The following is a 14,877-nucleotide window of genomic DNA, read 5'->3' as shown; positions in this document are numbered from 1 at the left end:
ACCTTCAACCTGTTATAATTTCCTAAATACTTTGCACATTTACCTGTAAAAGCTGCTGACTTCAAGAGGACTTTAAACATTATTCTAAAGTGCTGGTGGACATGGAATACAGGAGTGATCAGAAAGTGTTAGGAGGGGATGCAGATAATGAATCCTATGTGATGGGGAAGTGCAAGAGAGAAGTGCAGAGTTGGGGTCTAAAGTTAATACAGAAGAGGAAGAGTTCATACAGTTAAATTTATTCCTGAAATATCTTAAAACTTCAGGTCCTTCTGTTCCTTGACAAATAACAAAATGTATTCTAAAAATACAGTTTGTATTAATGAAATATAATTTTAGTAAATATTATTTGGAAATTGGGCCAGGTGCAGTGGCTCATCCCTGTAATCCCAGCATGTTGGAAGGCTGAGGCAGACAGGTCACTTGAGGTCAGGAGTTTGAAACCAGCCTGGCCAACATGGCAAAGCCCTGTCTCTACTAGAAAACACAAAAATTAACTGGGTGTGGTGGCACCTGTCTGAAATCCCAACTACTCAGGAGGCTGAGGCAGGAGAATCCCTTGAACCTGGGAGGCAGAGCTTACAGTGAGCTGAGATCACACCCCACTGCACTCCAGCCTGGGCAACAGAGCAAGACTCTGTCTCAAGAAAAACAAACAAAAAACATGAAAGCTGTATAAGAGAAGCAGGGAAAATAAACTGAGCTCATGAAATGACAGTTTGAGAAAATAATATCATCAAATGACTTGATGTAAGGCCATTACTCAAAGGAATTTTATTGGAATAATGTAAATTAAATAAATACAACAGAAATAGGACATTATTCAAAACTGTTATTGTCATTTTTACCATTAAATGTAATTGTCATTAATCTCATAAATCTCCCCTACTGAATTACTGAAAGCAAAGTAATTAGCTACATAGACATTATATCAATTAGTAGGCAGACTGTAGTTTACAAGTACAAATATATTTTTGCATAAAAGCATTGTTTTTGAGAATAAAATAAAGCCTTCAAAAATATGTAACTGCCTGGGTGTGGTGTCTCAGCCTGTAATCGCAGCACTTTGGGAGGCCGCAGTGAGTGGATCACTTGAGGGTCAGAGTTGGAGACCAGCCTGGCCAACATGGTGAAACCCTGTCTCTGCTAAAAATACAAAAATTAGCCAGGCGTGGTGGCGGACGCCTGTACTCCCAGCTACTCAGGAGGCTGAGGAAGGAAAATCTCTTGAACCTGGGAGACAGAGGTTGCAGTGAGCCAAGATTGTGCCACTGCACTCCAGCCTGGAAGACAGAGTGATACCTGTCAAAAAAAAAAAAAAAAAATCTCAGTTTTAAGACCGTGAGTTGAGGATAAAACCCATTTGTGTAGTATGGTGTTTTAAAAGTAAGTACCAGAGTTTAAATCCATTGTCATAATTTAAATCCACCCAAGAATTGCCAAGAATTTCTGAAAAGAAAATCAGTCGCATTCTGGTATAACCTCTAACTAGTTCTGTGTGGATTATTCTCATTGTAGATTGGCCATTACATAAGAAACAACTTTCCAAATCAGGAGTCACATGGGGGCATTAGAAGCATGGTCTCTACCCAAAGCAACCAGACTACTTCATTTCTTTCCATGTAACTGTATTTTTCGTGGATAGTCCCTGTTTTCAAATTTCCACTTGTTTACCCTCATTGGCATAGATCATCAAGAGTTGCCGCGTTGGGGTGATTATAGGGTGCCAGAAGTTATATAACGCACACTCTGTTGTCTATGAGGTAATAGCCCCAGGAGGCCCCACCACTGCTATGTTATATTACAGGGTGGCTATTTCTTAACCTCTTTGGAATTGACTCAGAATCTCTTAACGAACTACATAGGAATTTTAGTCATTATTTGTCTTCTAGTCATGAATAAAATTACTCAAAACCTGTTACTCACCTTTCTCACTACTCTTGGCTTCTCATGACCTCATATTTGTTTCCATAATCAGAATAATAGGAAACAATTCTAAACCAGGAGTTCTATAAACGGATTCAGCTGTGAGAGTAAAATAGGAGTAATTTCATAGCTTCTCCGTATAATTGCACTGTATCTGTAAGAGTAGAAGACTTCAATCTTAAAAGATTTGAGGAGGTTATTTCCACACATTAAAAGGTAAAGTTAAGTATCATTCATTTTTCAGAGGTAAATAACGATAAATAAAGAAATAGAGATATACATCACGATATTAAAAAGGACTTTAATGTTATAACTTAAAAAGTCTCTAAACACACATATAAACTTTATATGTGTGTTGACCGTGTGTCCTGTGCTTTAAATCTTCAAGTATATTATCTGTGCTCACTTTGGCTATCTATTTTCAGACCATCCAGTTTCGGATTTTGTATGGAGATGTTTCTCTGGACCATCACCCTACTCCCCAGAGTTTCTATTTCTAACTCATGACCTTGTTTCCTTCCTCCACCTTCAACCTGTTATAATTTCCTAAATACTTTGCACATTTACCTGTGTATTTTAAAATGTGCATTTTAGTGGTGTATAAAAGGAAAATAACAACTGGAATAAATTTACATATTGATTTGTGGAGAAGTCACATCTTATCCCAAAATCATGATATTATCAATTAATACCGCTATCATAAAACTGAATGATTTAAAAATGAAAGAGCATTTAATATTTTTCACCAAATTTAATAGGCTGATAAGTGGTTTACCTCTGTTTTGAATCAATTTAGATTCATAAGTTTGAATCTCATTTGTGCCTTTAAAAAATTATTTAATTTCTTTTTAAATAACTTAATGTATTGAAATTACACCTAATGGCTAATTTGTAATGAAATTATTCAAAATACTTACAAAGTTTACTATAAAGTGATCTGAAATACAGATTTATTTATTCAATGTTAACATGAAGTTTTGAGAAATATGTTAAGAAAGTACCAAAGTAAAATCCTAGTATTTTATGATGAACGTTTACACTTAAAAACTTTGAGAGTGCATTATTATAAAATTCACAATAAAGTGTAGTGTAAAGTCCAGTAAGAAACTTATTAAGTATATTCATGACATAATGGTGAACTAACTTCTAGGGTTCCAACTAAATGTACAATTAGTAGGTTATGGTTTCCATCTTTGACAATTACATGTTCCACTGTTTATAGATGTACTACAATAAACATTCCTAAAATACTGGTCATGATGAATTAGCAAACAAATCAATTGAACAATTTTTAAAAGATGTGTGCTACTATAACTTCTGCAAATATTCATTAGGAAATAAATGAAATCTTTTTTTTTTCAAAGAAGATGTGAGAAACAGTTTCTGATAAGAAATGTCTGGTGTCTGCTGCTACTCTCCTGCCACTCTGCCCCCATATCTGTTTTCATTTGCCTTTACAACAAATCTTTAGGCTAACTCAGCTCAAAAATTGGATCTCATCAAGCAAGGGGAGTGGAATGGGCTTGATCTATCAAATTAAGGCAGCCACCGAAGATGACTTAAGCCTCACCTCTCTCTGCTCTAGAGTTAGGTACCATTAAGCCTCCTATTGTACTTGTGTGGATCACTCAGACTCGTATCCCAACTTCACCCTGCACTGCCCTATCCAGGGGAATTCAGGCCTTTGCCTTTTGTTCCTGTATTAAACTGAAGTTTGTTTTGAAAGTTGACAGTTCAGGAATAAGAAAATTGAAAACCACCACTAGATAAATGCTATAGAAATAGTTATTGATAGCAAGATCTGCCAGTGGGTGTTAAAATAAATGGATAAGAGATGAAGGAGAAATAGAATGTTTATATTGTCTCAAAGTATTTCACCTAAGGTATTTATTAATTATGAAGAAAAATATAGTCACTTTACAGTGGAAAAACCAAGCAGGCACCAGCTGATGATTCAGTTAATGTCAGCAGTAACAGGATACATGTATATCAAATGATTGAGGTTAATATCAACAGTAATAAAATATATCCCTATTACATTTCCTAATGTAATAATAGTAGGACATGTTGAAATCATGTATCCCTATATGATGGTATTCATGTTAATAATGCATAATCTTAATCTAATGAGAAAATATCAGATAAGTGCAAGCTGAGAAACATTTTACAAAGTAACTGATTAGTAATCTTCAAAAATTTCAAGATTTCATGATCTTCAAAAATTTCAAGATCATGAAAGGCAAGGAAAGACCAAGAGGCACATTGGAGGAGATTAAGGAGATTTGATGAGCAATTACAATATGGGATCTTGGTTTGGATCCTGGAACAGAATATGGACATTATTGAAAAACTTTGAAATTCAAAGAAAATTCGTAGTTAGTTAATACTATAATAATATTAATTCCTTGGTTTTGATAAATGTACTATGATTATATAAGAAGTTGATATCGGGAAGGCTGGGGAAAGTGTATAGAAACTGTCCTATACACTATAGTATAGGGTGTACAATTTTGGCTTCTTTTTCTATAATTCTAGAATGAGTTCAAAATTTAAAAAGTTATTTCTTAAAAAAGGAAAGTTGACAGCCCAAATCAATATAATTCAACTGCATTGACTAAACATAATTACTGAGCATCAACTCTGTGGTAAGCATTGTAGAGGATACGATGATGAGAAAACAGAATTTCTGCCTTCAAACAATTTACAGTTTGGTGAGAGCAATGAAATAAATTAAGGTAGCTATATGAGAGTTGGCACAAAAAGGACATAAATGACCTACTGTTGGGACTCTGTGTTTGTGTGTGTGTGAATGTGTGTATATGTGTGTGTGTTTTGGGTGAGGTGGTAGGTTTAGAAAAGTTTTTTGTGAGCATAACATGAAATAGAACTTGATTACTCCAGGTGTAACCAGAACTTGGTTACTCCAGGTGATTCATTAGTGGATGTCTTGGTCAGGTTAGGCTGCCATAACAAAGTTCCGTAGACTGGATGGCTTAAACAGTGGAAACCTCATAGTTCTGGAGGCTGGAAGATTCAGATCTTGGTGCTGGCTGATGTGGCTACTGGGGAGGCCCTCTTTCTGGGAGCTCATGTGCTCTCTCTCCACCATGTAAGAACATGGCAAGAAGGCAGCCACCTACAAACCAGAAAGAGGGCCTCCCCAGTAGCCACATCAGCCAACACCAAGATCTGAAACTTCCGCCTTCTTAGAAGGATATTAGTCCTATTGGATTATGGCCAGGCCCTAAAGACCTTCTTTAACCTTAATTACCTTCATACAGGCCCTGTTTTCAAATACATTCATTGGGAATAGGGACTTCAATGTATGAATTATGGAGGGACACAAGCATTTAGTCTGTGACATTCCACCCCTGGCCCCCCAAAATTTATGTCCTTTCATTTAAAATGCATTCATTCCATCCTATCAGCCCCAAAAGTCTTAATGCATCAAGCATCAACTCTAAAGTCTAAATTCTAAAATCTCATCTAAATATTATTTAAGTCAGATGGATGAGACTCAAGGTATGATTCATCCTGAGGCAAAATTCCTCTCCAGCTGTGAACCTGTGAAACCAGACAAGCTAATGGGCTTCCAAAATACAATGATGAGAACAGTTATAGGATAGACATTCCCATCACAAAAGGGAAAAATCGGAAGGAATGAAGGAGTGATGGATCCCAAACAAGTCAAACCTAGCAAGGCAAATTTCCATTTGATCTTAAGGTTGGAGAATAATTGTCTTTGGCTTGAATAATCCTCTTTGCCTTGAATAATCCTTGTTGACTTTCCAGGCCTACTGGGGTGGCAGCATCACTGCCACAGTTCTGTAGGGTGGCCCCACCTTGTGGGTCTCTTGAGGCAGCTCCACTCTCTGAAACCAAGCAGGAAGGAGCCTTACCCACCTGTCTTCCCCTCCCCGTGGGCCTGTGGTGGGAGTGGCAGTCCTGATCATCTCTGAATTGCTTTCAGAGTCATTCTTCCCTTTCTTTGAAGACTAGTTCATGTTCATAGACAAAGAGCTCTATGGTCTGGTCCTGTAGAACCCAAGAAGTTTGACAACCTTCTGTTATTCCATCCCATTTTCTGTCTCCCCTGTTCTTCAAATGGGCAGAGTCTCTGCTGGGGTAATCCTATTCCTAGCTCTGCTGAGATGACTGAATTCATTCATGAATTGCACCTGTGATCTCTATCAAACAGTTGTTCAGCCATACCCTTAGTGCTTAGTGTTCTCTTCAAAACAAACTTCTTTCTTTCTTTCTTTCTTTTTTTTGGGGGGAATGTTGATGGGCTGAGAAATTTCCAAATCTCTGAGTTCTGGTTTCTTTATACTTAACAGTTCCTTCCTCCATTCATCTCTTTCCTCTCGAATTTGACTATAAGCAGTGAGAACCAAACCTACACGCTTAATACTGTGCTGAATGTCCAGTTTTATTGCTCACAGTTTCTACTTTCCACAAAACACTAAAGCACAATTCAGGCAAGGTCTTTGCTACTTTATAACAAGGATCAATTTTCCTCCAAGTTTTAATCACCTGTTCCTCATTTCCATCTGGGTCCTCATCAGAATGACCTTTAACGTCCATATTTTTGCTAACATTCAGTTCATAGTTATCTATGTATTCGCTAGGAAGATGAAAGCCTTCTCTCCAGCTCTCCTCTTTTCTTTGTGAGCTCTCACCAGTGTTGCCTTTAATGTTCATATTTCTACCTACAGCTCCCTTATGACAATCTTGGAGGCATGCACCTCCAACTCTTGCAGCCTCTACCCATCACTGAGTTCCAAAGCCGCTTTAGAACTTCTAGAGTTTTTTTGGTTTGTTTGTTTTTAGGTACTTTTTTACAGCTTTACCCTGCTTCTTAATCCCAAAATCTATCATAATCAGTTCAGGCTGCCATAATAAAATGCCATAGTGGTATTAAACAACAGAATAAGTGACTTAAACAACATGAATTTATTTTCTCACAGTTCTGGATGCTAGAAGTCCCAGAGTGAGGTGCCAGCCAGTTTGGTTCTTGGCTTTCTTCCTGGTACAGACAGCCACCTTCTTGCTGTGTGCTCCTGTGGTGGGAGAGACAGTGTGAGATCTCTCATGTCTCTTCTTATAAGGACACGAATCTTATAGGATCAGAGCCTCACTCTTACGTTCTTGTTTAACCTTACTTACATCCACAGGTAAGAACGTAAGAGTGGGGCTGTGATCCTATAGTTCAGATCCTGTAGGCCCCATAGCGCCTCCAAAGGCCCTATCTCTAAATAGTCATATTGGGGGTTGGATATTCAACATTCAAAACACTAGAGCACAATTCAGGCAAGTTCTTTGCCAGCTTATAACAAGGATCACCTTTTCTCCCAAGTTTTTATGACCTGCTGCTCATTTCCATCTGGGTCCTCATCCAAATGACCTTTAACGCACGTATTTCAACCAACATTTAGTTCATGATTGTTTAGTATTCACTAAGGAGATGAAAGCTTTCTCGCAGGCATTCTCCCTTTTCTTTCCGAGCTCTCAGATTTGAGGGATTTTGAGGGGATACAACATTAAGTTAATAAGAGTAGACAGCCTTTACTTTGGGAAAACTGAGTGACTCACTTGCTCAGGAGAAAGGAATAGGGATACTGATGAGTTTCATAGGGAGTCTACAGTGAGGGCTTGCAGGGCTGTGTGGAAGGCATAGATGTGTTTATTGTCAGAATAGCAAGAAGGATTTCTCATAGTTATGCTACTAGCATTTTGATAAAGTCTCAATAATTGCAACTACTGAGGTTTTCATAAACTTTATTCCAAACCATATACCTTTGTGGTTTTCACTTGAATCTTGTTTTCTAAAGAGACAAGATAATGACAATGAACACATTTTTATTCATCACTTTAAACTTGTGCTGCCTCTTGGGCTTAAATTTTCCAATATTATTTATTTAAGAAAAAGCACCAATTTTATACAGAATGTAATACTTTCACCTTTATACATGACAAAGTATTAGGATTATCAAAAATGTAACCATGACAACAGGCTTCCTTGCAACCTAGTTCATGATAGCAGAGTACATGGGCACTCAGATTCTTGGCAAGAAATATTTTTTGGTGGTATATGTATACACATAGATACGCATAAATATACACATATATATCACCAGAATTTTTTGTTTGTTTGTTTGTTGTTTTGAGACAGTCTTGCTTTGTCACTCAGGCTGGAGTACAGTGGCACGATCTCGGCTCACTGCAACCTCCTCCTCCTGGGTTCACCCCATTCTCCTGCCTCAGCCTCCTGAGTAACTGGGACTACAGGCACCTGCCACCACGCCTGGCTAAATTTTTGTATTTTTAGTAGAGATGGGGTTTAACCATATTAGCCAGGATGGTCTCGATCTTCTGACCTCATGATTTGCCCGCCTTGGCCTCCCAAAGTGCTGGAATTACAGGTATGAGCCACTGCACCTGGCCTAATTTTTTTTTTTTTTTTTTTTTTTGAGACAAAGTCTATTCTGTCACCCTGGCTGGAGTGCAGTGACATGATCTCGGCTCATTGCAACCTCTGCCTCCCAAGTTCAAGATATTCTCATGCCTCAGCCTCCCAAGTAGCTAGGGACCACAGACATGTGCCACTATGCCTGACTAATTTTTGTATTTTTTGTAGAGCTGGAGTTTCGCCATGTTGGGCAGACTTGTCTCGAACTCCTGACCTTGAGTGATCCACCCACCTCTGCCTCCCAAGTGCTGGGATTATAGGGGTGAGCCACTGCGCCCAGCCTTCACCAGAAAATTTTATATTTATATGTATATAAACATAGAGTAAGCATTTTTTAATAGAAGAAAGTTAAAAAGACACACTAAGATCCACTAAGATTATTTCATAGACTTAAGTAGACAGCGTAGGGTTTTTTAAAATTAAATTATATAAGTTTTGGAGTCAGAAGTCCCAGTTTCTGATATAGTCTTTGGCACTTTCTGGCTATATATGCTTTGGAAAGTGACAACTTCCTAGGGCTTCAATTTCCTCATCTGAGGAAAATGGAAGCTTTATCCCCTGCCATACCTACCTTACAAAATTGTCAGAATCAGAAGATGTCATGCCCAAGAAAGGACTTTGTAAAGTATTGATTTCACTCATTATTTCATTACTATAATAGTGGTTATTTTCTAGTATTTATCACTTTCATTTCATAACTAAAGATGATAGGAAAATCTAGAAGTATCAGAGTTAGAGTAAAAAAAAATAGGAATGATAAAAAGCACTTGTGAAAAGATTAAATGATTTGCAGTGATTATGCATGAGAAAGAGAAGGCTAGTTGGTAATCCAATAATTGTCTTCAAGCCCTTAAAAACTACTCCAGCGAGTTAATACTGATGACCAGACTGGGAAAGTTCAGCATGAGTTATTTAGGCTAACTAAACCAAATAACTTCACAGTAGTGAGGTTACTACAAAGCAGAATTGGCCTCTGGGGAGATTGTGGAATCCCATTTGTGACAGCTGTCCCATTGCCTGGGGATAGCTAACCTCCAGTCTTGCCTGGAGTCAAGGACTATAACTCCAGAGACTCAGGGCTTCCACCCCTTCAGCTTTGTGCTCTGTGCCTCTGTATGGATCTAGGGTGTTGGGTTAGTGTGCAAGGGAACTTCTTATTTTCCTGGTCATAATTGTTTACTTACAGAAGAAGAAGCAATCTGTTGAAAGACACACCCTAAATATACAATGTATCAAGTGTATTTTCTTTCTTGAAATAACACTTTACTTTTCTTTGAAAAGTAAAGTGTCCGATTTTTATTTTAAAATGTTGGAAACAATATTATTTACTGAGTATGTTAAACAGCAGAACATACTTCTTTCCAAGGTTATTTTCATTTAAAGTGATTGAGATGTGAAAGAAGACAAGAAAAAAGAGGTAGACTAGGAAGAGAGGGGGCAAAGGAAAGGAGTCTGGAGTGGAGGGATTCAGACAGGCAAAAGCAGTGACCCATGGGGAGGAGTGGAGGAGATGGAGAGAGAAGGCAAGGAAGGAGGATGTGGAGTGGGAATATTTTAGGTTTAGTAAAGGGCACACCCCACTCTTCCTTTGAACTCTGGAGATTGGCATTGTTATCCTTTATCCTCTGCTTTCAAAGAGTTAGTTAGCTGGTTAATCACTATGTTCAGATCTTCAACTATCTGTTACCTTTACTTTGGTCCATTACTTGAGAGGGTCACCAGATTGGACACTGGAAGTTATTTTATATACTTTGGTAGCAGTGACAAAGCAGGTTTATTCAGATTAAATTGAACCAAATGTTCTCAAGCTAGAAGTTCTCCACTTCAACTGTATGGAGAGGATAACGTGAATCAACTTTTTTTATTTCTAGAATTTCAACCAGTATCAATATAATATGTTACTCTGAAAGCATTGCTTCATTATTTATTTTATTATTATAAAAATATTATCTTATAAACTACATTTCTAGCCTTAAAGACTTAAAGATTGAAACTGTGCCGTGAACAGTAAGTGTCACCATGGATCCTTTTTGGAAACAGGAGAAGGAAATATCTATCTGTATGTCTGCCTGTCTATCTGTCCATCATCCAGTGTTTTGATTTTTTTTTCAGAGAAATTATTTACCATTTTTCCAAAGCCTTGTTAATACTTAGAGTTAAATTTCTTAACTAGATTAATTGCAGAATGGATTCGAGAGATGCTAAATGGAGTTCCTTAAGAAAGTGGGCTATATATTGCGTACAGCGCACATTGCTCAGGTAACAGGTACAACAAAACCTCAGAAATCACCACTAAAGAACTTACCATACCCCCAAGAACCAACTGTACCCCCAAAACTGTTGAAATAAAAATTTAAAATTAAAAAAAAATTTATGTTAAAAAAAAAGAGACTGGGTATGGTGGCTCACACCTGTAATCCCAGCACTTTGGGAGGCCAAGGTGGGCAGATCACTTGAGCTCAGGGCTCGTGACCAGCCTGGCCAACATGGTGAAACCCCATCTCTACTAAAAATACAAAAATTAGCCGGGTGCTGTGGCATGTGCCTGTAGCCCCAGCTACTCAGGAGGCTGAGGCACCATAATTGCTTGAACCTGGGAGGCAGAGGGTGCAGTGAGCTGAGATCGCATCACTGCATTTCAGCCTGGGTAACAGGGTGAGATCCTGTCTCTAAATAAATAAATAAAGTTTTTTAAAAAAGAAAGTGGAAGTAGTTGTGGCAAATTATCTTGATGATCTAACTAAGGCTTTGCTATCAACTAATTTTGAGCTTCCACTTCAGAGAATAGCTCTATTTTATTATTCAGTGAATAAATATGTGTGTGGGCATAACTGCATGGATGCTATAGATCTCTTACTTTTTTTTTATATATATATTTTATTTTTTTTTATTATACTTTAAGTTCTAGGGTACATGTGCATAACGTGCAGGTTACATATGTATACATGTGCCATGTTGGTGTGCTGCACCCATCAACTCGTCAGCACCCATCAATTCATCATTTATATCAGGTATAACTCCCCAATGCAATCCCTCCCCCCTCCCAGATCTCTTACTTTAAGTAATGTAATTATTACATAAAGACTGCTTTGTAGAAAGTTCTTTGCTACATTGCACTTTAGATTTTTCATTACGTAAGGCATGGTAGTTCAGTCTTTAAAAAATTCAGTAGTTATTTTTTGCTTTGCTCAGGTCTTTTTGAGGCAAACAAAACCAACCAACCAAAAAACAAACAAAACAATTTTCTCTGGTTGTATTTCCCAGAAGACTTATATATTGGTACCTGGGGACTACTCAGTTTTCAAAACTGAGTATCCAAAGCAGTCTTGGGAACACATAAGGCTTAGTAGTCATGAACATATTTGTTAAGTTACCAAGTTAATTATACTTTCTATCCAGGGGACTTCTTAGAAACTACAAAATTGTCATTTATTGTAAAGGAAATTGTAGTTCCTAGGGAAAATTAGAGAAAGAGATTTAAATTGTATTAATTTATCTTGGAATTGAAGTAATATTTAAATTAAAACATTGTGCTTCTGAATTCTATTGTGGAAAACCAGTCTTTGCCTAGGGCCCACTGATTTCGATTTTCAGTTCTGTCCCTGGTGTCTGCCCCTACTTTGCCTTGCAGTCTTGCATTTTACCAGACAAACAATCTGAGATTAACTATCAGTGGTTAAGATTGAGTGACTGGACAATAGCGATAACTGCCAGTGAGATAATAACTGAACTTTCTTGGCATGCTTCTCATACCAGCTTTCTGAAGGTATATGTGACAGTTTTCCAGAATGACCCCCAGTGAAACGTTGTTTTTGTGGAATTCATGTCCCTTATTTCACTCTAGGTTTTTTTAAACTAAGCCTTAGGCTTTTATGTTCCTGTAGCCTTATACTATTAATATTTAGAAGGATTTTCCAGTGATTTATGAGATGGGAGCATTGGCTTAGAAAAATTGATCCATTTTAGAATTGAGGGAGTAAATCATTTTAATCTAGTTTACTAGACAGTCTCTTTCTTTAGTTTTTAAGTATATCCATTCTGAATCTTTTATTGATTTTGAAACTGGTTATTGCTCCTATGTAACTGTTTAAGTAAATTCAGAGCATTGTATCTTTGGAGGTATTATTATTGCAGGGTCTAATTTCATTAATTCTTGCAAAGACCTTTGAACTTTTGAGGTTACCAAAGCAGTGTTTTTGGATAATGGGAGGTGACTAACCTGCCTTAATCTACTGCAAATCCTATTTAGTACTTCATGAAAAAGGCTGGCTATTCTCTACTCTTATCTTGAACACAAAGACATATCAGCACGCACATCAGCATGTGAACTAGGAATGGGAGAAGTGTGTGGGAATGTAATGTATCTGAAAGAATGGAAAATTTTGTCTTTCTCTCCCTTTTTCTTGGATTGTTTAAATATTTTTTTATGTCACAAAGTAGCAGAATAAAATTTCCATCATAAAGTATTTTACTCTATTATAAACTCAATTTTACTGAGTCAGAATATGCTCAGCGCTGACACAGGAGGGAGAAGTTGTTTTCGTTGTATGGTAAGTCCGAGAAGAAGCAGGTTGGTACCTCTGTTCCCAGTTTCTGAAGTGATTTTCTGGAGTAAGAATCTCCAACATTCCTAAATTAAGAAAGAACATAAATATTTCGGTATGGAAATGTTAGAAAACAAGATTTTGGTAATTAGTATGAAATTTTACTATTCATCCCTTTAGATTGCCGTGGTTGCATTCATTGACCAACACTACTTTTTAAAAATGCCGTCACTTCTCCTTGTTTATATCTATTTTTGCTTTCTTCCATACATTTGACATTTTCTTTAAAATCTGGGCATAATCTTTGTTATACAAATTTTATTCTGGTTCCTTATAAAATGCTGATTAAAAATATTTTTATATGGAGATGAAATCAATGTGTCAAGATTCTTCATTTTATTTTCCTTCAAAAAAGGCTGCTGTAACATAGGACCAAATGTTAAGGGTGTTTGCTGGCCTAACTCCAAAGCAGTGTTTTTGGATAACAGGGAGTCTTTAATTCCCAGGTAGAATTGATATTTTTAGTTAGTACTTTTCTTTTCAGCTTTGTTTTTGGTTTGATTTGGAGTATATGTATGTACGTCTGTTTCCATAACAAGTTTTGAATTTTTGTGAAGACTTAGCTTCTTAGGCCACCAAACCAAATTAGTTCAGTAATTATAGTCTCAGTTTACCTTGTTTCCCTCTCAGTGGGTCAATCAAAACCTGGTTTGCAGGATCAAATGCACTGCATGGCGTACTACTCTCGGCCTCTACTACCCTGCTCCTCTGTGTTGACGTGTGGTCAGGCAAGCCAGGACTTACATCAGATACATCAGTTACTGGGGTAAGAAACTCTGGGCCTTTCAGATGCTGTCCTCCAGAAACACCAGCACCAGCTTTGGGTTTAAGATCACCTGGCAAGATTGATTATCTTTAGGGAATGGTACAGATGGGATAGTTCCTAAACAATTTGGGAACCTCAGGAATGGCAGTGTTTATATTAGGATACAAAAATAACTCTTTTTACCCCGGGGATCTTGCAGTAAAGATTATCATCACAGTTGGCCATACCATGAACTTTTCTAAGCTATTTAAATTTACCTTGAAATGTTATCCATGTCTGCTGTCACAGAGAATAAATGTATCTGGCATTAACATTTTACTGATGCTTGCCTTGCCTTTACTAAATCTTATCTTGTAATTGAAGAACGTGACTATTTTTAATTCTGAATACAATGTGCCTCAGAATAAGGTTTTAAGGTTTAGGTAAGGTAAAGTTTAACTTTAGTTTGTATCTGTGACACCTAACACAATACTAAGGAATTCAATTAAATGAGAAATTTATTCTAGGCATCCAACATGTTCAAAACATACTAAGTACCTAGGAATTACTTATAGAATAGATGTAACTCTATTGAACTGTAAATCAAATATCAACACACAAAGTTGAATGAGCAGACTTGTTTGCCTCTTTTCATTTTTTTCTTATACTGATGGATACCACATGTCTTAGGTGATTGGGGGTGTGGTGGCTAGTAATTACTGCTATTATTGCCTGTGATACAGCAGTGTTCAGATAGCAGCTATTCTGCTTATAATCAGATGAACAAGATATTATGTTTGGCTTTGTTTATGGAAAAAAAGACGTTTTATTAAATTGTGGTTAGTGGCCTGTTAGCATAAAGGATGAATGGTTTCTTGGAATTACAACTTGAATATTTTGAGAGAAACAAATGAAAAGTGTCTCACTGTAGGACTGAATTGGTTTGTGACCTTGCTTCTCTAGCTGAAATCTATTGACTCTCTCAGAAGTGTTGCTAGAAGAAGAAATAATCCTATAAAAGGACATTAAGCAATGCTAAGAAAAAGATGATGATAATAATAATGCTTTCAGCTCACCATGTGCCAAACATCATATTAAACACTTTAAGTGCATTATTGCATTGAATTCTCACA

At 37.1% G+C, this 14,877-nt stretch overlaps 1 protein-coding gene and 1 long non-coding RNA gene across 2 annotated transcripts in view; both read left to right on the top strand.

The window, feature by feature from the left end:
* KCNQ5 (potassium voltage-gated channel subfamily Q member 5) overlaps positions 1-14,877 on the top strand; it is a 579,251-nt gene that overhangs the window by 39,228 nt on the left and 525,146 nt on the right. The gene's annotated exons all lie outside the window — the stretch shown is intronic.
* The window catches only part of LOC111547439, a 45,892-nt gene that overhangs the window by 30,780 nt on the left and 235 nt on the right, over positions 1-14,877 (top strand). Inside the window, exon 3 of the long non-coding RNA XR_002733135.1 lies at positions 13,630-13,765. This is a non-coding gene — a long non-coding RNA (uncharacterized LOC111547439). The remainder of the gene's footprint in view (positions 1-13,629; positions 13,766-14,877) is intronic.

Source organism: Piliocolobus tephrosceles, chromosome 5 (genome assembly GCF_002776525.5).
Source record: "Piliocolobus tephrosceles isolate RC106 chromosome 5, ASM277652v3, whole genome shotgun sequence".
NCBI classification, from domain to species: domain Eukaryota; kingdom Metazoa; phylum Chordata; class Mammalia; order Primates; family Cercopithecidae; genus Piliocolobus; species Piliocolobus tephrosceles.
This window is presented reverse-complemented; position numbering and strand designations above follow the sequence as displayed.